At 39.6% G+C, this 24,053-nt stretch overlaps 1 protein-coding gene across 1 annotated transcript in view; it reads left to right on the plus strand.

The window, feature by feature from the left end:
• The first annotated feature begins 1,455 nt into the window (after positions 1–1,455).
• The window catches only part of LPIN2 (lipin 2), a 95,119-nt gene continuing 72,521 nt past the window's right edge, over positions 1,456–24,053 (plus strand). The window contains exon 1 of the mRNA XM_037060709.1: positions 1,456–1,663. The gene's annotated coding sequence lies outside the window, so the exon portion shown is untranslated. The remainder of the gene's footprint in view (positions 1,664–24,053) is intronic.

Below are 24,053 nucleotides of genomic sequence, written 5' to 3' on the forward strand. Positions count from 1 at the left end.
TGGAGAGAAAATTTCAGTCCCTGTCTTTTGAAAGTTTTATTTTGCTTATGAAATCAGGTGAAAGGCAAAGAAGAGGAAAATTCCTGGTGTGCTTAGGCCAATAAAACCACCTGTATTTGTTGGACTTTGGTTACGGATGAGGCAAAACTTGGATGAATATGAGAGAAAGGCCAAAGGTTCCTTCTGTGGAACCAGCCAAGGGGAGCATTGTGACCAGGAGCAGGTTCCCTCTTCCCAGCACAGTGCACTCATAGCACACTCCATGTGGGCTCACCACACAGGAACTTTACATAAACAACTTTTTCTCAATATCCTCAAAGCTACTGGGTTGGCCAAAAAATCAGTTATGTCTCTTTTTTTCCCCATAAAATAAGACACATTTTTCATTTTCAGCAATAACTTTCTTGATTCAGATATTCTGAATATGTTGGCCACCTCCTGCTATTGGCTTCTAATGGGTAGAGGCCAGGGGTGCTGCTAAACATCTTCCAATGCATAACACAGCCTCACAGCAAAGATTTGGCCAAAATGTCAATAGTACCAAGAAACTTTGCAAACCACTTTTGACACATTTGGTAAGTTACAGCACCTTCTCCACACACTGCACAAATCTTGTGTGTTTCAGTTGTGCTTTTACCTTTCTTGAAATAATAAAGCATAATATGCGGAAATCCTGCATATTTTCTTCCTTCTTCAATATTAAAACGGTGGCACAAAAATTCACCAATTTTGATAAGTTTTAAAACGCATGTTGAAATGACAGCTGTCACAATACAATCTAACAAAATTGTTTCAAATGAAGTTAAAAACGACTAAAGGCTACTAGAGCCATCCTATGGAGAAAAAAAATGCAACAGACTTTTTAGCTAACCCAATAAAATTTATCCATACAATGCATCATGAGAAATAAAATGTTATTTGGAAGTAATATACATGTACTTTCACTCATAACTTTCAATAATAGAATAGGCTATAAAAAGACAAAACTTAGTGTGCAACAATAATATTGAGCACTGCATTTCCTTAAATAGTATATATTTAAAAGGATGTAAAAGGATTTGAGAGGTGGAAAGGGGACAGGAGAAAGTAACCAGTTAGAAGCGCTACTGGTGATCAAAAGTGGGAAACATTCATGCCCTATACTTTTTGCACTTGAATACTATGTATTCTTTTTTGGCAACTGGTCTCTAAGTTCCACGTGATGTGCCAGAGTTGCCATGGAGACCAGAAGAAACTTTATTTTTAGAAAAGTAACGCTCCCATTGCTGCAAACACTAGTGAGGTGGAGGCCCAGTCCAGCAGTGTAGGAGGTAGGCAGGCAGGGGTGTGGGACGCGTGAGACAGCCAGACCGGCAGAAAGGCCGGGAGAAGGCGGCGCATCGCGGCATCACGTGACTGGGCGGGGTCTGCGCGCCGCTAGCCCGGTGTCGCCGCCGCCGCGTCCCATTCATGAGGGGCTGCCGGGTCGCCTGCGGCCCAGGCGGCTCCAAGGGTAGCTGTGGCGGCGGGCGCTGGGGCTTCGCGCGCGCCCCTGGCAGGCCCCGCCTCCTCAGCTTCCCTCGAGGGCGTCCTGCCCAGCCGGTCTTCGGTGCCGAGGTCCAGTCGCCACCTCACCTCTCCTGGCGGCTGGGGACGGCGCGGGCGGAGAGCCCAGCCGCCGCAGGTAAGCGGGTGCGGGACCGCGGTCCTCGCGCAGCCGCGGGTCAGTCGCCGCGGCGTGCGTTGTGTCCCTACGCGCGGACTAGGCTGAGGGCTCCAACTCGCGCAGGGCTGCACTGCCGAAGGACATGAGCCTTAGGGACAGAGCGGGCCAAGCGGCCCCTTTTCGCGCCCCTTCATTGCCCGCCTCTGGCTGCCACCGTCACGTAGACGGCGCAGAAGGACGGGCCGCAGAAGGACGGACGGGCTCGCGGAATGAGCTGGGGGGCGACCCGATGGGTGAACACGAGGGAGGAAGTGAAGGCTGAAAAATTCGGATGCCTGCGCCGCTGCGCGAGGTGTTGGTCATTTCAGACCCCTGCACTGGTGCGGGTTTCAGGCGGGGAGGCTCGACCTGAGGCCGAAGTGAGGTCACAGCGAGAAAAGCGCGGCTGGCGGCCGCGTCTCCATTCTGCCCGGGGCCCTGGGGGAGGGGGCGCCGCGGGCACGTGACTCCTGGCAGGGCCCGGGCTGGGAAGTTGCTGTTATTTTGTGGGTCGGTGCGCCCTCCCGGCGGCTCTGCCTCCAGGTTGTGAACCGAGTCCGCAGTGTGAGTAGTTTTTCTGTTCCCAAACTCCTTCCCCTAGGTCAGTCTTAATTTGGCTGTAAGTTGTTAAGAGACCCTTTATACTAAGGGTTTTCCTCGCAACTTTGAGCCCGGTGGATCACCGTTTTTCTTTTGGACAATTTAAGACTATTCTCACTGAAAATCTAGAGTGACATTTTGAAGGCGTAGTTAAGAAACCCAGGACCAGAAAGATCACCACCCATGCTTTCAGAAAGTGCTGGAACTCTGAACATTTGGAATTGCTCTGAAGGTTTTTTTAAACAAGCCACTAGACCAATTTTAAATGCACATTTGGGGATTTTTTATTCCAAACCTGTTTCTTTTATTTTAATTGAAAAAGAGTCTAGCCAGTCCCTGTTGAAGCTCTTTGCTCAATAGAGATGCTCAGAAAACGTTACTATTTATTGAATCCGGCCTGACTAGTCCATAATGCTTTGGCAATACAGAGCTTTGAAATACAGTTTGAAATATTTGCAAATCATTGAGTGGCGCATAATGGTTTCTTTGCTGATGGTCTGTTAATTGTTCTTGGTGGTTTAAAAATGAAAAGTGTGGCGTTGTAGCAGGTGATGTTGAGATGGGGAGTGGCAGAGCCCACAGCAAGGTGCAGCGGAAGGACTAGAGTGGGTTAGCCCTTAACGGTCATTGGGCTGGTCCTCCAGTGTAGCATCCTCACTTCGCCTGGATGGCAGGTCAGCCTCAGGTCATACCTGGCCAGAGTGTGAGAAGTGTGGCCCAAGACCACGCAGGAAAGAGCATTGGGTAGTATGGATGACGACTTTTCTCCAGTTAAATGCTCAGTTAATAGTGGTATATCAGGCTGAAGTATCTCCATTCCCAAATGGTGGTAGAGATGGCCATAGAATGCTACAAGTGAGATGATAGATTCTGTTTTAGCATTTGATGGCACAGTTGAGAACCAAGCAAAGCTCTCTATTTAAGAGGAACTGGAAATGGGAGCATGTGAAAACTGTGGAACACTGCAGTAAAATCTCTTGTTAAGAAGCAAATACGGTCAGCTGGGGCTGTGTGTTCTTTATTGCTTCACCACCCTGTATTGTAATTTGTAGTTTAGTGACTGGTCTTCTGTCCTGGACTAGGAGTCCTCGAAGGCCAGACAGACTGTGGTTTCTGCCTTGTACCAGAGGCAGACCCGGCTTTTTGAAGAACCTTCGTAGAGGTCTGCTGAATAAAGGTAGGAAGCAGTAGACAGGGTCCTTACCGGTGACCTGAGAGCAGTGGCGCTTCCCTGAATGAGTTTACCCAAGTTTCCTGTATTGTGAATTTTGAATGAATAATCCTGGCAGTGCCAAGCATTAGTGGTGGTAAAAGGTTGAATTAAGGTGATGATCATTACAGTGAACATTTGCAATGTTTAAAATATTAATATTTAGTTTAAATATAGCTTGTTTCTCCTTGTCAACAACCATTTCCTCTGGGTTATTCTTTTGTGTGACTATTTCCTCATACATAGCAGCACAGTAACACTTAGCCTGAAACTCTTGTTGGGAGGTAGACTCAGCTGTCTCCCTTAGGTGCTTAGCAAGCTAACAAGGAAATTTTCCTTCAAGTCTGACTTGTCAGCTCACCTTTAATTTAAATTCCTTTTCGCTCTGACCCTGTGGCTTTTAGAGTGTGTGTGCACGAGTTCATGTTGACTTGCCTAATCACTAGGCAGTGCCTTGGGACCTTTGTTTTGAAAGCCTGATTTTATCAGTTTTATTCCCTTCATTTATAAGTAAGTCATACTACATACTTCTGGCTGAGCCTCAGTGTCTTCTGTTCTGGCATTTGCCTTCTTCAGAGTGAAACAACTCACTAGTTGTTAGGCAGAATCCTCTATAAATTCTTACTAAAACTTTAAAGATACTTATTACAGGCTAGATAAACTTTATTGGCTATATCTTGGTAAGAAGGCATTTTTTAAAAAACTTAATCTATATTGTATTTTTTCCATTATCATTTAATCCCCTTATATTCTTACTCCCCCTCCCGCCCCCAGCGATCACCACTGTTGTCCATATCCATGAGTTCTTTTTCCTTTTTGCTCAATCTCTAAGAATGCATTTGAGTAAGTTTGGGTGACTTTGCTAGCAATTAGTTGTGCTTTTTTGAACTACCTTTCCTGCCAGAAGCTCGATTCTTTATTTTAGTAACATACTGTTACTAACACTAAACCCTTTACATGTGTACAGTCCTGTACTCTTCAAAAGATGGACATATAAGGGAAAGTTTTTCACCCTGGGGTTCAGATGAAGCAGTTAGTTATTTCTCCAAAGTCAACACCAACCTGTGTGTCATGGGGCCACTCCATCTCTGCAATCCTCATCTCAAGCAGCCCCGCTCCTGACCAACAACAGGAAACTCTTAACCCAGAAGGTCTGCCCCTGCTCTGAAATCCTGCAGCTGGATGATTCTGCTCTAAGTTTTTAGTCTATCAAAAGTGAAGGAGCCTGGGTAACTCGGTTAAGCGTTGTCCTGATACCCCAAGGTTGAATGTTCCATCTCCAGTCAGGGCACATATAAGAAGCAACCAATGAATGCATGAGTGGGTGGGACAGTGAGTTGGTATTTCTCTCTCTCACTCCCTACCCTCTCAAATGCAATAAATTAAAAATACTTTTTAAAGGGAAGGAAAACAAAATTGTTAGGAGGTAAACTGTGCTGCAATGCAAGATAAAGCCTTTAATGTGACTTTTACCATTAGAATGATGATAAAGTATACATTTTTTTCTTATTTGATTCCCTAACTGCAGTTTAGTTTCTTTGTACCATAAAGCCTTTCAGTGTTAAATTTCAGTCATCTTATTTGTCAGTTTACATTGGTGTTAAAATTGTTACTAACAAATGAGGCAGAAAGGAGCCTGAAATCATTTTACTTGTAAAACATAACAAAATGGTTACAGCATCAGCTCCTTTTTCTACCTCCATTTCACCTCTGTACAAAGGAAATGTGGCTGAAAGGCAAGGAGGTATATGATTATTAGAAGTGGGATCTTTTAGATTATATAGGTCAGCTATATAATTTGGCAGATTACATAAGTGTATTAGAAAATGGAAGGGGGAGCTCCTAGAAAGTGATCTTTTAAAAATCCGTTTAGAATGTGGTATCTATTTTTGTATTCTTTGATTTTACAACTTTATTACGTGGTATTATATCTATAGTGTCATATACTTTCAATGTGAACCATTCAAAACAGGTTTTCCTACTACTTTAGAAGAGAAACATTGACTCACAGAAAAACACACCTGTGGTGTTCAGGTAGCTGGTGTATTTCCTTTTATCTGACTTTTTGGCATATTCAAACAGTTTAGAAAGTCTTTCCTTCTCTAGTTAATCTTATGAACAATATCTGAGTCTATATTGCCTTTATTTCGTTTCCTATCCGTAATTTTGTCCAATTCCCCTATCTTAATTTTATTGTTTAGTCATGTGTACACTTGTCTGAACTACCTCGTTATTTTTTTCAACCATGCAAATTATAAATAAAGTTGCTTTAAATTTATAAATTCTAAATTGTTTTCAATTCCTAGCATCTTTTTTATCTTGCCGTTCAGTGTTCAAAGTCTACAGTGATTTGTTCTCACCTGTTTTAGCATACCTAATTTGTCGTCTCAATTCCCTCAATTCAGTCTTCTCCCTACCATCTCCACCTGCCCCAAACATTTAACCATTTTCCTCAGTACTCACTTTTCCTTGATTACCTTCAGATACAGGAGTCACACCTCTTTACATATGTTGATGTTATGTTACTTAGGTGTTTTCTGTTATCACTTTGTGTTTGCCCTCTAGTCATCTGTGGCTTTAGCTGTTAATCAATATTAGAGTAAATAACTACTGTCTTCTTAATTTTCAGGCACTGCCTGGTCAATTTGCCTTCTTTTCTTTCTGTAAGTGTTGAACTAAGGAGGAGTAAGGGAGAGATGGAGGGTGTCAGATGGAAGTAGTAAGAAGCTGGCCTTGAAGGTTTGTCAGATTTTAGTAGAAAAAGTAGGATTTGAGGAGGGGTGGAAGGAATGTGTAAACGTAGGCACCTTTGGAGTATGGTCATGGGGACAGAGGATCTGTTAATTTTAAAAGTAGTTATAAAGGGGAAAGAGAGGAAGAGATGACTGTAGGCTGTGCAGAAGGAGCTCAGATAGAGTGAGCTGGAGCCGCTGAGCTGTGAGATCTGTTATTTTCGGTGCGTTGGAGACTTTTTGGAGGTCCTGTGTGCTCTTTCCCATTGTTCTGATTTTTAATTTTTGTGGTCACTTGTTAATTTAATTTAATTTTAAGTAACATTGTATGGGGTATAAAGGGGCATGGGTTTAAAAAGATTAAGATACACGATTATTAAAAACTATTATTTCAAAGAGAAATGGGTACCAGGATCTAGGCTTAAAAATTATTTAGTTTTGATGACTATAAGTAATTATTAGACAAAGGATGGAAGCTGAGAATGGAAAAAGCATCCTTCAGAAATTCAAAAGTAGGAACTAATGATTTTATTGCAAGACAAAAGGTAGGCATATGGTACCAAATAACTTCTTTAGTAACTGACTTTCAGAATTTACCTATTTCTGAAATATGATGGGAAGAATAATTGATTTAAACATGTTTTTAAATCTATAGTAAGAGGCTTTCTTTCGAAGAGAGAGTATAATTATAAACAAAGTTCATCAGTTAATCTGGAATTGAACTCTACATAAAAGACTTTTTTATAGCTCTGAATAAACAGTAGAATTAATTGTACAATGACCTGGGGTGATTCTGATCTATTCATCAGATGTATTCATCTGATCTATTCACCGCATTATGAGGTGACACTTACTGCTCCTAGCAAGATGGGTGTGTCCAGGTGTTCTAGAAACTGTTTATTTAACTCATTTTACAATGTTTTTTATCCTCACCTGAGGGGGGGGGGAGAGAGAGAGATAGAAAGAAGTAGAGATAGATAGATAGATAGATTTGAAAGAGAAGTAGTGATTGGTTGCCTTCCCATACATGCCTTGACCAGGAATCAGACCTGCAGCCTTTTCGTTATGGAATGACACTCCAACCAGCTGAGCCACATGGGCCAGGGCTTCAACTCATTCTAAAAGAAGTGTCCGAATGTGAATAGCCCTTATAAGGTATCTGGGCATAGTCTATTTAATATAAAAATATGTTGATAATTATATCATTCTATGTTATGAGACAGTAAAACCATCAGATAGTTAATATGAATTAAGAACTCTGAATTGGTGCTCTTTCTTTTGAAAAGAAAACATATTTACTTTTGGAGAGAGGGAAACGGGGAGAGGGAGAGAAACATAAACGTGTGAGAGATACATCAACTGGTTGCCTCTCACACGCTCCCAAATGGGAACCTGGCCCACAACCCAGGCATATGCCCTGACTGGGAATTGAACCAACAACCTTTTGGTTCCCAAACCGGCACTCAGCCCACTGAGCCACACCAGCCAGGGTGTTGCTCTCTGGATTTTGGTATGGTACTTTCCCCAACAGATAAATCTATACATTTTTGATCTTTGTAAAGTGATGTGACTTTCTTCTGAGCCAACATAAGTCAAGCAGTGTTTGGGCTTACTGAAGAACTATAAGGAATGTACTTTTTGTTCCCTTTGGGGTTCTACATGTGATTATTTTTTAAAGAGACTCTTAATCTTTAAAGTGGTACCGCTGCCTACTTTTTAGGAACACTGAATGTTTCTAGAAGGTGTTTAATGTTTGCAACAGATTGTCATCATTACAGTTACATGATTGAACATTATCTTTGGGTGAGGCGTTGCTCTTTACATAAATTATCTCCTGAAGAATTACAACCACCCTGCAGGGTAGAGATAATAACTTCCTTTACTAGGTGAAGACAGAAGCTAAATTTGCCAGAGGCATACAACTGTGTGGTGGCACTGACCTCATATCAGTGCCCCTGTGCCTGCGCCACCACATTGCCCAGGGGTATAAGAATTCTTGTGCATCTATTTGACGTGCTTAAATCAGCTTTAGGGTTTTGTTTTGACTTTGTTAGGTAGAACTGGAGAACTTATTCTTAATGTCAGCATCTATAAACTGCTAATAGGAAAGCACCAGCTGCATAGGAGCCTTGGATTTCTCTGAATCATTTGTGTATGCAAATCCGATGGTGACAGGGAGAAAAATACCAGCCAAGCAGGGATTGGTTGCCTTCTCTAGATTTAACCTCTTGAGACAGTATGGAGAGGCCCAGAGCAAAAATACAGCTCCACAGGCCTACTTGGTGCTTGCTGTGGAAAGAGTGAAGCTGAGGTTCCTCTGTCTGCCTTCCGTGATGCAAGCACATCACTGCTGAGTTGACTGTCAGAAACTCGTTTAAGTATTGCTTTTGAGCTCAGCCTGAGAGAAAATTGATTCTGTTTAGTGTGGAGAAGGAGAAATGGACTCAGCTGGACTTTTTCTGACATGGTATGTCAGTATCCAACATGCTACCTTCAAGGATTTTCCCAAGTTTACATGGGACTGGACTGTGTGTAGAAGCACAGAATTAAACCATTTCAGAGTTGGAGGGAGCTTCTAGCCTCTTACTCCATTCAGGAACTCTTATCCCATTGCATTGTGGGTAGCCAGGAGAATATTGTTGAACGTCTGAGTTTGAGTTTTTGAACAGATTTTTTTAACTAGTGCTTTCTTCACTGTATCATTGACTCAATTTGGTAACTACATGTGTAGATAACATTTTCCCTATTAAAGTTTTAATTGCGTTTTTTACTTACTGTAATTGAATATTTTCAAATGAATGATTTGGTATTTAATGGCTCTTCAGTACAGAAGGACATCTCACTTAAACAAATACATTCATAGATATCTTTAGAAATTTTCAAATTCATGAGTACCCTTTTGGTATATAGTTTATTTGTATCACCTGTAATATGGAAATAACAGTATCTACCAATAGGCTTATTCTGAGGTTTGATGAGTTTGTGTGTTAAACCAGAGCCACAAGCTGCCTAGAGATTGGGAGTCAGGGCAGCAGACTAGGAGCTTTAACCTCTTGAAACAGTATGGAGAGGCACAGGGGCAAAGGATAGATAGGTGAATAGAAGGTCCATCTTGTCCTGAAATACCTTGAAGTCTTGTAGGTTGAATTAAGTCTTCTTCTATGTAAAGCAGACTTTTATAGTAAAACTGCAGTAGGAAGGGATTGAGAAGGGAGTACTGCATGAGTGATTGAACATAAGTCACAGAAAATATCTTGGAGAGAGCTTTTATACTTATATTTTTAGTGTGAGAATATGTTTAATTGGAAGATGTTTATGTCTGAATAAAAATGATTGCTTCTGTGTTTGCTTAAAATTGCTATCTTGACACCCAGAATTTTTATTTCTATAGTGTCGATAGAAAATACACTTTTATAAGTTAGTAATATTTTATATAACTTTTGTACACAACGTATTTATAAATTTATGCCTTGTAAATATTTGCCATCAAAATTTACCTCTGTGAATTTTGTTGTCCAGGCCTGTAGGTGGAGCCTTATCTTTAGAAAGCAGAGCTGTCTGCTATACCTAGTATATACAGGGCGGGGCAAAAGTAGGTTTACAGTTGTGAGTACATCAGTTTATTCTTGTATTGTTATTTATTAATTATTGTATTACTTTCCGTACAAAGAACTATAAACCTACTTTTGCATCAGCCTGTATAGTGCAGGTAAATACTTAACTAGAAGAAAAATTCTTTTGTTGAGTAGTTCATAAAGTTGCTAAGTAATTAACATTTTTATATAAAATCTAATAACTGATTTTTATAAAAATTTACTTAGATTATAAAACTACATAAAATTTTATTTTCTATGTGAAAAATACTAATATACCTATATTATGGTGGGTAATTTTTTATCTTCAGAGAGCATTCAGAAGAATGCTATACTTGCCATAGAATAGCTGGTATTCTTGCCATAGAATGGAAAGGGCTTTTGTATTAGGACATTTTCTTATGCCAGGTGAATGAACTAGATAATTTATATGAACTTTGCTGTATTTGAATTTCCTGGTTCATTTGTTTTGTCTTGTTAATGAGACATCGCTAAAGCTCGGATGGACCACAGATAACTGATCCTAAAGTTGGAAAAGAGCTTTTCCTAATTAAAAATAAAACCAAACCAAACCCACAGTGCTTGTGTTTTCTTAGTGTTTATTTTTTCCTAGTAGTTTTCATTCCTGTAAATTTGATTTCTTGATCATAAGGCTGCATATTGTAGTAGTTCTATTTATTTTTAAAATGGTTAAGTATGTTGCTTTTATATAATAGGTTAAAAACTCAAATGGTACTTTGAGGTGTATGATGAAACATACCAGTTTCTTCCTTGCTGCTGATTACTGCTTATTAAAAGCAACTTGTTTCAACTTTTTAACTTATTTCTTGTGTGATTTAAGTCCATGTTTGTATGTTTATTACTATTACAGTTTTTTTTTAATTTTAGACATTGTCTATGGACTTCTTACTATGCAAGGTGAAGATTCATCTCTTCTCAATACAACTGTTACATAATTTTTTATTTTCTCAATATTCAGTGTTTATATTTTCATGACTAAACATTGCTCAAAACGAGCATGTGCAGTGATTTTGTTTCTTTACCAGTTCAAATTTTTGTTTTCTCTGCACTTGTTTTGTTGGCTTATGTTTCGCAGTACCAATCACTAATTCAGGCCCACATTTTCTGACAGAACTGCAAAACTCCTCAGTGCAGTCCGCACCTCACCTGGATCCCATTGCTTTCTCTTCTGTCGTGTCCTATTTTCTAGACAGTCCTCTCAGCATGCTTCCTCATTTTGGTGGGCACATACTCCTGTAGGTTTTTGAAAAGGGGATCACAGGAGGTCATGTCTATGAGAAACCTTATATGTCTGAAAGTTTATTCTAACCTAATATTTGATTAGTAGGCTGGCCATAGAATGCTAGAATGGAAATAGTTTTCTTTTAAAGACTTTTGAAGACTTTTTTTTTTTGAGGAATTGCTTTTTTTAAAGAAGTCCCAAGCTTTTACATTTGTTTCTCCACTTCCCTCTCTTTCTATCTTGTCCCATCCTCTCAATTTTTTTTGTAGCATCTTTACTATATCTTTTAAAAAGTCTCTCCTTACTTTCTCATCACTGGAGAAATTACCTTCATTTGTGATTTGCAGTATCAGTCCTTGGACCATTCATGGTCAGGGAGTGACTGGAACATCTGAGAAGTACCCTCCTCACCTGGCTTCATGGTGAACCTGCAGTTCTGGGCCTGTTTTGTACCCTTGCTCCTGGGTAGGAGGCAGATATGTCACCAGCCTCAACAAGTTACAAGGGCATAAAAACAAAGGAAATGTATTGGGTTGGCCAAAAAGTTTCTTTAGTTTTTCCATACAATGGCTGTAGTAGAACTTAGTTGTCTTTAACTTCATTTGAAACAATTTTGTTAGGTGGTATTGTGACAGTTGTCATTTTAGTATGCATTTAAAAAAACTTATCAAAATTGGTAAATTTTTATGGGGCTCTTTTAATAATGATGAAGATAGAAGATATGCAACATTTTTAGAATATTATGCTTTATTATTTCAAGAAAGGTAAAAATGCAATTAAAATGCAAAAAAAGATATGTGCCAAGAATGGAGAAAGTGCTGTGACTGATGAATGTGTCAAGAGTGGTTTGAGAAGTTTCTTGGTACTGTTGATATTTTGGCCAAATAATTCTTTGCTGTGGGGCTTTCTGATGCATTGGAAGATGTTTAGCAGCACCCCTAGCCTCTACCCACTAGAAGCCAATAGTGGGAGATACCCAACATACTCAAAATATCCAAATCAGTAAAGTTATTGATGAAAATGGAAAATGTGTCTGTTATTTTATGGGGAAAAAAGTAAGGACTTTTTGGCACACTCAGTAGTGTGTAGGTGCTTCTCAGGCCTGGTGAAGCTTTATCCCACAAGCAGAATCATCTGCAGCTGTGTGTTCTCATGAACAGTTTGTGTAGTGGTGCACTGGGATCCTGTACCTCTGATTGAGAGCATGATGTATTTTGTGTAGCCCTGCCCACTTGAAGGCTTCTTGATCCTTTGCCTTTAAAGAAGGCAAGAAACCACAGAAGCTTTAACATTGTCTATTGGCATCTTTCTGGCCTGAGTGCCCACAAAAGTGCAGTACCTCTCCATCCTTTGTGCTGGGCACTTGATGGGAACTTTCAATTTGGAAAATCATGTTTATGACTTCGGGAAATTTTCTTGTAGTTCTCTCTTTTTTGCCCCCCCCATACATCCATTAACATAGGCTTTTGTTTGAGTACTTCCTTACTTTCTGGTCTTCCTTTTTTTCCCTCTCTCCATTTTTTGCCTTTCAAAAACTTGACATCTTTCATTTCCTCTTTATACCATTCTCTTGGTATTCGTGACTTACCCCTTTTTAAATTTCTTTGCTGTTATGTTAGTGAGTGTATTAGTTTGCTAGAGCTGCTGTAACAAAGTACCGCACACTGGCATAAACAACTGAAATTGTCACAGTTCTGGAGGTTAGAAATCTGAGATCAAGGTGCCAGAAGGGTTGATTCCTTCTGAGGGGTGTCAGGGACAATCATTTCATGCCTCTCTCTTAGCTTCTGTCAGCTGGCAATCTTCAGTGTGTCTTGGCTTGTAGATGCAGTGCCCTGATCTCTACCTTCTTGTTCACATGGCTTTCTCCCTGTGTGTATCTGTCCTGTCTCTGTCCAGGTTTCTTCTTTTATAAGGAAGCCAGTCATTGGTTTAGGGCCCATCCTAATGACCTCATTTTAACTTTGTTATCTCTCCAAAGATCTTATTTCTAAATAAGGTCATATTTTGAGATATTGAGCTTCACCTCACCACTTGGGGATACATTCAGTCAGTTCATAATAGTGAGGATTGTTTTTGAACAATGATTTTTTTAAAAGATTTTGTTTATTTATTTTTAAAGAGAGGGGAAGGGAAGGATTGAAGGAGAGAAACATCGTTGTATGGTTGCTCCTGCATCCCCTGCTGGGGACCTGGCCTGCAACCCAGGCATGTCCCCTGACTGGAAATCGAACCAGTGACCCTTTGGTTCTCAGGTCGGCACTAAATCCACTGAGCCACACCAGCCAGGGCTTATAACAGTGAGTTTTATAAGAGAAGTGTGTAACATCCTCTGTACTTAACAGAATATATAGTTATAAAGTATTTTCAGAGATGCTGTAGTCACATCTCAATTCACTGAAGATCAGAAAGCAACTCTTGGGAAGTAATTTTTTTTTAATAATTTTTATTTAATTCTTGTTCAAGTACAGGTTTCTGTCTTATATTCCCAACCCTGCCCGCCCCCACCCCATGCTCCCCGCCTCCCTCCCCTTTCCACCCCTAGTTATTGTCCATGTGTCCTTTATACTTGTTCATGTGAGTCCATTCCCTTTTCCCCTATGATTCTCTCCCCTCTCCCCTCTGGACTCTGTCAGCCTGTTCCATATTTGAGTGTCATTGGTCGTATTTTGCTTGCTCGTTTGTTTTGTTTAGATTCCTGTTAACGGTGAGATCATATGATATTTGTCTTTCATCGCCTGGCTTATTTCGCTCAGCATAATGCTTTCCAGTTCCATCCATGATGTTGCAAAGGGTAGTAGTTCCTTCTTCCTTTCTGCAGCATAGAATTCCATTGTGTAAATGTACCATAGTTTTTTGATCCAGTCATTTACCGATGTGCATCTAGGTTGCTTCCAACTCTTGGGTATCGTGAATTGTGCTGCTAGGAACATCGGGGTGCATAGGTTCTTTTGGATTGGTGTTTCAGGGTTCTTAGGATATACTCTCTTGGGAAGTAATTTTTAAATTACAACCAGAGATTTTTGTTCAGACTTTTGTGTTACTCTGAAAATTTCTTCTGGTTTCCCGAATGTTTAACTTAGTACGTGAGCTATCTCATTTTCTACTCTTGCTTTTTTCCTGAAGCAATTTGAAGGTTGTAAAAATGAAAGAATAGCAGCAGTATTTTGTTAGAAAGTAAATCCAAAGTATATGTGTGAACATGATCAACCAGGTTCTGATGCTCTATCTTCCCTGTTAATTATACCCTATTTCTTTTTCAGATATGAGCATTTCTGGAGTTCATTCATTGGTTTTATAAGTTTTTTCATACACTTTCTTGTCTTTCACTCCCTAAGCCCTTTACCTAAAGTAGCCTCTTCTTGCCCTTCTTTCCCTACTTTTTGACAGCATCACTTTTTAAATTTCCTTTGTAATAGTTATCCCAGTCTAGTTTTGTTTCTTCCATTAGAATCTAAATGCTATGAGAGCAGGTACCTTGTTGAGCAAGTTCACTGCTTGATCCTGGCTCAGAATAGAATAGTTCCTGGCAAATCAAAGTAGATGCTGCTTTTAAGCAAATCAGTGAGTGAAACAGGCTTTCTTTTTCAGAATTCAAATGTTGCTTCATTGACCTGTTATTGTTCTTGGAAGTCCTTCTCTCTTGTTGAAGTAGCAGAGTGGCTTATGATAATACACAAGTGCATCCCTGGCTGATGTGGCATGGTGGTTGAGTCCTGGCCTGTGAGGCAAAGGGTCACTGGTTCAATTCCCAGTCTAGGGCACATGCCTGGGTTGTAGGCCAGGTCCCCAGTAGAGGGTGCATGAGAGGCAACAATCACAAATTGATGTTTCTCTCTCTCTTTCTCCCTCCCTTACCCTCTCTTAAAGAATGAATGAATGAATGAATGAATAAATAAATAAATAAATAAATAAATAAAGGTACACAAGTACAGCCTTACCTGGCATTTGTTTTACAAACCTGCACACATTTAGGACATGGCACAAATTTGAATGATGGGTAATGCTGATAGCAATGTTGCAGTTGGCCTCCATCTCCACAGCCTCTGCCTTTATTTACCCAAATAAATCTCCCAGAGCCAGGAAAGGGAGGTCCACCTCCTAATATTTCTGGAAAGTTCCACTGGGGCCAGTAGGCACTGCAAAATAAAGCAAGGCATGAAATTTGAGCTATATTTTAATTGGCACTAGTGGAAGACTCTCACCCATCTTCACAGCCTTTCTGTTTTCCCAGGACCCTCTGCAGACACCTGCATGGGATGCTTATAGTTGTGAGTGATGTCTGCATGGTCATACAGGAGTTCACATCCTGTTTCTTGGCTTCATGGTTGTCATGATCTAGTTAACTGAGACACATGGACCCAGGCAGTTCTAAAGGGGAATGGAGAAGTGAAGTTGTGCTTCCTGACCTAAAAGGCTTACCTTTAGGAAACTAGGGGACTGTATTCCTGAGAGTTAAATACAAGAGAGATGGGAGGTATTTGAAAAAACTGGTGTGTGTTATGCAGACTGAAGAATTCTCCTGGTCACTTTTATAAAATCAATTCAGTAAACTGATGAATCGGCACTTGTTTTTTTTCTTGTTTGTTTTGAATTAGTGTACTACTGATAATCAGGGAAGATCTTCCTCTTTTCCTACAGGAGTCATTATAATATAATTGATTCAATATGTGGTTGGTCAGATTGCTTATGTAGAATTATGGCACTCTCTTGATTTCATCCTGGCACACTGAGGGGTTATAGGCACAAATGGCTTGGCATTCTAATGATGTTCCAGAGGAGATAGCTATAGCTTATGTCTCACTAGTATTTCTTTGAATTTCCATTAGATTTAGAAAAACACAAACTTCCAAAAATGAAGTGTACATATTCATTGAGTGTTGAATCTAGCACCTCTTACTCAAATGTTTACAGTCAGCTTTGGAAGTCCTGGTATATTTAGAGAACTCGGCATCTGTGGCAAGGTCTCTATAAAACCAAATAATTCTTTCTGTGTGTGGTGATGAGGAGGGGCAAAAAGGGATGGGGTTCTGTTGTCCTGGGATATGCTAGGTCTGTTTGGAAAAAGTCCAGCCATTGCTAATATAACCACAATGATTTGTGCGATATTGATGTAACCTGGCAGCCAAGGAAAGTGGACTGGAATATGCATGTGTGAACAGTGGTGACTCCACTGTTCCAGTCAGTAAACGGCATGCATAGACACTATTGACTGAGCATGTGTGCTGTGTCGCCCTTGCATTCAAAATGAGTAAGTAGAGCAACATATCTGCATCAAATTTTGTGTTAAGCTTGAACATTTCTCTGTGGAAAGTATTCAGATGATTCAGAAGCCTTTCTGGTATAATGCAATGAGTACCGGACAAATAAAACTGTGTCACAAATGCTTCAGAGATGGTTGAGAATCGGTTAAAAGTGACCCACATTCTGGAAGGCCTGCAACAAGCAGAACACCTGAGAATGTTGAATATGTACAGGCTGCAATCAACAAAGACTTCTGGCTTTTCCCAAAGTGAAAATCATCTTTGAAAGGGAAGAGATTTCAGACCATCGATAACATTCAGGAAAATAACTATAGGGCAGCTGATGGCAATTTCCACAAAGGATTTTGCCAGACTGTTTTGAACAGTGGAAGACACTCTGGGAAAACTGTGTGGGGTCCTAAAGTGACTGCTTTGAAGGGGGCTGAGTCATCATTGTCCTGTGTATAATGTTTCTTGTATCTTGTATCTTCTTCAATAAATATCTCTGTTTTTCATATACATGGCTGGATACCTTCTGGACAGACCTCATATATATGATATTTAGTTGATAGATAGACAGCTGCATACATACATACAGTCCTGGGATGTGAGCACATGGTCAATTCTTTTCCATGGCCTCACAGTGCTTATTGAGATGGGGTGATGAATGATAATTGATGGATGTTATTCATGATGAAAAATATTATTATTTAGATAACAAATGCAACATGTTAATAAATCTAATGTTTACCCATGAGATCTAATTATCTCGCTTTTTAGTTTTGTATTTTTTTAAAGATTTCATTTATTTATTTTTAGAGAAAGGGGAAGGGAGGGAAAAAGAGAGGGAAAGAAACATTAATGTGTGGTTGCCTCTTGTGTGCCCCTAACCAGGAACCTGACTTGCAACCCAGGCAATGTGCTCTGGTTAGGAATTGAACTGACGACCTTTTGGTTCACAGGACAGCGCTCAATCCACTGAAACACACCAGCCAGGGCAGTTTTTTTAGTTTTTCACTTCATTACCAATGGGTGATTAGAAAACTGTTAGTAGTCCTTTTAAAAAGTATATCTGTGGTATGGAACACTACTCAGCCATAAAAAAGATTGAAGTATTGCTATTTGTGACAACTTAGAAGGATCCTGAGATTATTATGTTAAGTGAAACAAGTCAGTGAGAAAGGACAAAAAAGGTATGATTTCACATATATATGGATTTTAAAACAAAAGTAGCAGTGAACTAACAACACAAACTCACAGATGATAGACAAAAGAATGGTACTTAACAGGGGGGTAGGAGTGGCTGGAGAGGGTGAAATGGATAAGGGGGGGCAGAGATATGGTAATGGTAGGAAACACAGATGTCATTACAATCTCGTATACCTGAAAATAATGTTATTAACCAATATCACCCCAATAAGTTCAGTTTAAAACTATTTTGCTGACCAGTTCATCCATAAAACTGCATTTCCACTGAATTTTTAAGTGGAAGATTATAAGGAAAAAATCGGGGTAAAAGACATAAGAGTGACAGATTATTTTCTTTTTACTTTAGTTCTGGTATTTTTTTAATTTCAAGATTTGTACATGGTGTTAAAAAGAAAACTATAGGGCCAAATGATGTCACTTATGCTATAGCTGTGATATTAAGGAAAAAGTGAAGGTAGAAAATATATAAAGTGGAGTCACTTTAACCACTCTGGGGACTTCCGCCAAGATGGAGGCGTAGGTAGCCTTCTCCCACAACCAAGTTTGAATACAACAAAGGTTTAGTAAACAAAGCACTGCCAAAGAACAGAAAATTGAACTATACGGAAGTCCAACAACAAACCGTTCAACCGGGACTGGTAAGAGGGGCGGATCCAGCAGCAGAGTGGGTTGGACAAGAAAGATCCCCTGACCCAGGCGTGCAGGCGGCCGGGGGGTAGCAGCTCGGACCCAGTGCGAGGCAGGCTGACTGCAGCGGTCACACATTTGAGTGCAGATAAACCAGCAGAGCAGTGAGCAGTGAGACAGACCACTGCAGGCGAACCCAGTGAGTACACAAAGCGATGGGCTGACTGCGGTCCCACATTTGCACACAGTGGGACAGACGGTGCTGCCCCAGCAGTGGGAGGCGGCAGAGGGACTGCCATTGCTCCCCTTTGACCCCGCCCCTACAAACAGCATCACAACCCAGTGACTGAGTTGCCCCGCCCTGGTGAACATGTAGGGCTCTGCTGCTCATACATAACAGGCACAAACAGTCCAAAATATGGCTCAAGAAGAACTCAAAGCCCCAGAGCCGATAACTCTAAGTGAAAAAGAAATAGCGAACCTCTCAGATGCATAATTCAAAATACTGGTGATCAGGATGCTCACAGAACTGGTAGATTATAGTCACAAATTAGAGGAACATATGAAGGCTAAACTAATTGAAATGAAAGGAAATGCACAGGAAACTAATAGTGATGGAAAGGAAACTGGGACTCAAATCAATGGAGTGGACCAGAAGGAAGAATGAAACATCCAATCATAAAAGAATGAAGAAACAAGAATTCGAAAAAATGAGGAGAAGCTTAGGAACCTCCAGGACATCTTTAAACGTTCCAACATCCGAATTATAGGGGTACCAGAAGGGAAAAAGAAACAGCCACGAATGGAAAACTTATTTGAACAAATAATAAAGGAGAACTTCCCCAGTCTGGCAAAGGAAATAGACTTCCAGGAAATCCAGGAAGCTCAGAGAGTGCCAAAGAAGTTGGACCCAAGAAGGAACAATCCAAGGTACATCAGAATTACATTAGCCAAGATGAAAATGAAGGAGAGAATCCTAGAAGCAGCAAGAAATAAAAGGATAGTCACCTACAAAGGAGTTCCCATCAGACCTTACAGGCAAGAAGGGGCTGGAAAGAAGTATTCCAAGTCATGAAATCCAAAGACCTACATCCAAGATTGCTCTATCCAGCAAAACTTTCATTTAGAATGGAAGGACAGATAAAGTGCTTCTCAGATAAGATCAAATTCAAGGAGTTCATCATCACCNTTCCAACATCCGAATTATAGGGGTACCAGAAGGGGAAAAGAAGCAGCCATGAGTGGAAAATTTATTTGAACAAATAATAAAGGAGAACTTCCCCAGTCTGGCAAAAGAAATAGACTTCCAGGAAATCCAGGAAGCTCAGAGAGTCCCAAAGAAGTTGGACCCAAGAAGGATTACACCAAGGCACATAATTTCATTAGCCAAGATGAAAATGAAGGAGAGAATCCTGTAAGCAGCAAGAGATAAGAGGACAGTTACCTATAAAGGAGTTCCCATCAGACCTTACAGGCAAGAAGGGGCTGGAAAGAAGTATTCCAAGTCATGAAATCCAAAGACCTACATCCAAGATTGCTCTATCCAGCAAAACTTTCATTTAGAATGGAAGGACAGATAAAGTGCTTCTCAGATAAGATCAAATTCAAGGAGTTCATCATCACCAAGCCCTTATTATATGAAATGTTAAGGGGACTTATCTAAGAAAAAGAAGATGAAAAATATGAACAGTGAAAGGACAGCAAACTCACAGTTATTAACAACTGCACCTAAAACAAAAGCAAACCAAGAGGACAGCTAGATCAGGAGCAGAACCATAGAAATGAAGAACACATGGAGGGTTAGCAACAGGGGAGTGGGAGGAGGAGAAGGTACAGAAAATAGCATAGACAGTAGGTAGAAAATAGATAGGGGGGAGGGTAAGAATAATATGGGAAATATAGAATCTAAAGAAGTTGAGACACGTGGTCATAAACTAAAGGGAGTGGTGGGGGAGGGGGTGTGCAGGGAGGAGGGGAATGAAGTGGGGGAATAGAACAAGTGTAATGGTGTAATCAATAAGATATATTTAAAAACACTCTGTTAGAATTATTAACCTTATAAAGGTTGAGGTATGAGGAAAGACTTTATTCTTGTTCTGACTAGCCCCGAAACTTAAAATTTTTGAACTTTATAGTCCTTCGTCTATGTCTGGATATACATGTGGGCATATACCAAACCCCCAGTAACCCTCTAATTACTTCATGTATCCAGACTCCTTGACATCCACCTAGCGTTCATTATCCACCTACCAGATGTGACCTCTTAGTGCCTGTCCTTGCATGAATATTTTTGTCATCATGACTCCTGGGTAGTCGTGATGATGACCAGTCCTAGGGCTAATAATGCAGGACTGATAATTCTCAAGAAGAATTGAAAGAACCCTTAACTTTTCTTTCTTTGGAACACAGGGTTTTTTGCTTGTGTTCCTAGTTTGCAAATTCTAAGACCGTTGAATCTTAATCATTTAAAAAAAGTAACTGTGAAGGAATATGACAAAAAACAATCAAATGCACATTTCCCACTTTAGTGGCAATGTATTCATTTCAATGATGCAGTCATTCTCAAAAACATTTTGGAATAACTCTGTCAAAATTGCTTTTATTGTCTCAAAATACACGGTAGAAAAAAAGAATGTTTAGAGTAGTGAGTATGCAAAACACCTACTTTTGTACTGCTTAGGAGTTGTGACCATATAGTAATGATACTGATTTTTATCCTGTGATTTTTATCCTAAATTTGAAGAATTCGTCAAGAAAAAAAGGAATATTAATAATATGCAGAACAGTGGCATAGCAATGGGATCAGTTTATTGTAGCCTTCAGAGGTGAATACTTGAAAAGATAACATAATGTGACTTAGCAGCTTTATACCAAAACTTAGAAGAAAGGAACACATTGGGGAAGGTGCCTTACCTGCCTCTTGGCAAAGCCAGTCTGATTTGGATCTAGTATAAGATGTAAGTCCCTGGGCAACTGGATCCAGTAGTTTTTACCTTAAAACCATTCTCTACACCCCTAGGGTTCTTCTGACCCAGTGTCAGTCTTATTTTGGCCATTTGGTGGCTAGAATGTGAATTAAATTCATACTGTTTGTACAAGTAGGCTAAAGGGTAGACCTCAGTTGGATGGGCCTTAGGGAATAAAGAAATGGTTTGTGAAGCTAAAACAGATAAAAAGAGCCATCAGTTGCAGTGGGAATTGGATTGGAAGTCATTTGTTTACTTTCCTGTGACCCTCACTACATAGTGAGCTCCTTGATGGCAGAGATCCTAGCCTGACAATCCCCTGTGACACACCTCTGTTGGCATAGGCCTTAAAGCTGTTTAGTACATTGTTTTTTAATGAAAAGAAGGAAGAGAATTAATTAATACGTATTAAGTATTTAGTAGTTTATTGTTGCTAACTTCATTGGATCCTAAAAGCAACCTTCCGTAGTAGGTATTATGAGTCAGACTGTATGGAGTGGTCATACGAAGCTCAGGTCAAACTGAAGCTCAGAAAGTTTAAGTGCTGAGGAGATTTAGTAAGTTACAGGGCTTTACTTTAAAACTTATCTGTCTGAATTAATAACCAAACAATGTGCCTGACTGGCCCATCCCTAACATTTATGAGGGTGCAGCCAGAACAGACATGCAAATACTGAGCCACATACATACTAGTGGTTTTCAACTGGACAAAGTTTTGCCCCCAGGGACACTCAGAAATGACTGGAGACATTTTTGGTTGTCACAACTTATTTAAGTCTTTTGTCCATGTTATATTTGGGTTTGTCTCTTTATTGATTTGGAGAAATATGTTTAATATTCTGGATATTAACCTCTAATGAGATATGTGATTTGGAAACATTTTCTCCCATTCTGTAGATTGTTTTTTTTTTAAGATTTATTTAATTTTAGAGAGAGGGTGAGGGATGGAGGAAGAGAGGGAGATAAATATCAATGTGTGGTTGTTTCTCACATGCCCCTACTGGGGACCTGGCCCACAGCCCAGGTGTGTGTTCTGATTAGGGATCGAACCATCGACCCTTTGGTTCACTGGCCAGCACTCAATCCACTGAGCTACACCAGCCAGGGCTATAGATTGTCTTTTTACTTTCTTGATAATATCCTTTGATGCAAAAACAAAAAAATTTTAAATTTTGATGGAATCCAGTTTATCTGCCTTTTCTTTTTGTTACTCATGCCTTGGTGTCATACTTAAAAATCACTTGCCAAACCACAAGTCATGAATATTTACTCCCATGTTTTCTTCTAAGAGTTTTATGGTTTTAGTACTATATTTAGGTCATTGATCCATTTTCATTTTATTTTTCTATATGATGTGAGGTAGGGATCCAACTTTATTCTTTTATATGTGGAAATCCAGCTGTCTCAGCACATTCCCCATTGAATGGACTTGGCACTATTGTCAAAATCAGTTGGCCATTAATGTTTGGGTTTATTTCTGGACTCTCAATTCTATTCCATTGGTCGGTATGTCTGTTTTTATGCCAGTACCACACTATTGATTACTGTAGCTTTGTAATAAGTTTTGAAATAAAAAACTTTCAAGATGGCTTGGTGCCTCAGTTCCATATCAGTGTTAGAATTGACACTCTATTTTTGTAAAAAATATGTGTTGCAATTTTGATAGGGATTGCTTTGAATCTGTAGATTGTTTTGGTAGTATTGACATCTTAACAATATTGTCTTTTTAATGTTGAACATGAGACATCTTTCTATTAAGTCATTTTCAGTTTTTTTAGCAATGTTTTGTAATTTAAAACATGCAAGTTTTTACCTCCTTGCTTAAAGTATTTCTAGATATTTTATTCTTTTAGATTTGTGGTATTTGAGATTTTAAAAATACCTAAGCACATTGAATCTGAGTTCCAACCTTAGTAAGTCCTACAAGGGCTATGGAAAACAGCTAGAGGTTTGAAACTATGTGGATTAGCTTTTGAACCTGGCTTTGGCACTTTTAAAAAGTAGCTGGTAACTTTGGATATAGCACATAATCTCTCTGAGTCTGTACTGAAAAGTAAATTAAGTTATTTTCATAGCAACATATTCTAGCTGTTTCGCTGTTTATTTCAGGAAGAATGCAAATGAATATACACACAAGAATATGAAATGCTGCATATTCTGATGGGGAAGGAAGAGTGATGGAGATTAGGTTGAGAAACATGGAAGTTTGGAAAAGAAACAATTGGAAGAGCAAGCTGACTCTAGAAACATTGGAGAGTTGCCAGATTCCATTGGTTCTTCTGAGGCTGCAGATCAATTACTTATACTCCCACCCATCTGTTTTATCTGGATGACTCTTAGCACTCATGATAATTCTTTATTAAAATGATAATCTGGACCTCTTGGGTGGTATTTTTTAATCATTCTAATATGATATAGCAAGCAAACTGTAAATTAAACACCAGTAATATGATTAAGAGCAAAGGCTCCGAACTCAGGTCTCAATGTATATCCTGGCTTCTCCATGTAGTAGCTGTAAGACATGAGTAGGTTCTCACTGTTGATGACAGTTACATATTTGGGGTGTCAATTGTGTATGTCCTTTGTACACTTGGCTCTTGATATCCTACTGTATTTATTATTATTTGTATGAGTTTCGTGTTAGAATTTTTACATTTTCCCCAAGAAACTGCAGCCAAGGAAATGCTGATTTCCTGGTTCCTAAGCACTTAACATTACAGTCAGAGTTCATTTATATAGATGGAAGAAGAGAGCAGGAAGGGGAATATCATCTGAATACCAATTTTTGAAAATAAAGCTGTAAGTAACTGTTTGAAAGAGGTAAAATCACAGCAACAGAATAATTAACCATTACCAGTTTTATGGTCCAGAAATTTTTTTGTTAGAAATGTTATGCAGAATCAGCTTGTAAGTTCCTCTTAAGAGTAAAAGAGTGTGAGCTTGTAA

This window comes from Sturnira hondurensis, unplaced genomic scaffold, assembly GCF_014824575.4.
Source record: "Sturnira hondurensis isolate 20B ecotype Veracruz unplaced genomic scaffold, ASM1482457v3 Scaffold0012467, whole genome shotgun sequence".
Lineage (NCBI taxonomy): Eukaryota > Metazoa > Chordata > Mammalia > Chiroptera > Phyllostomidae > Sturnira > Sturnira hondurensis.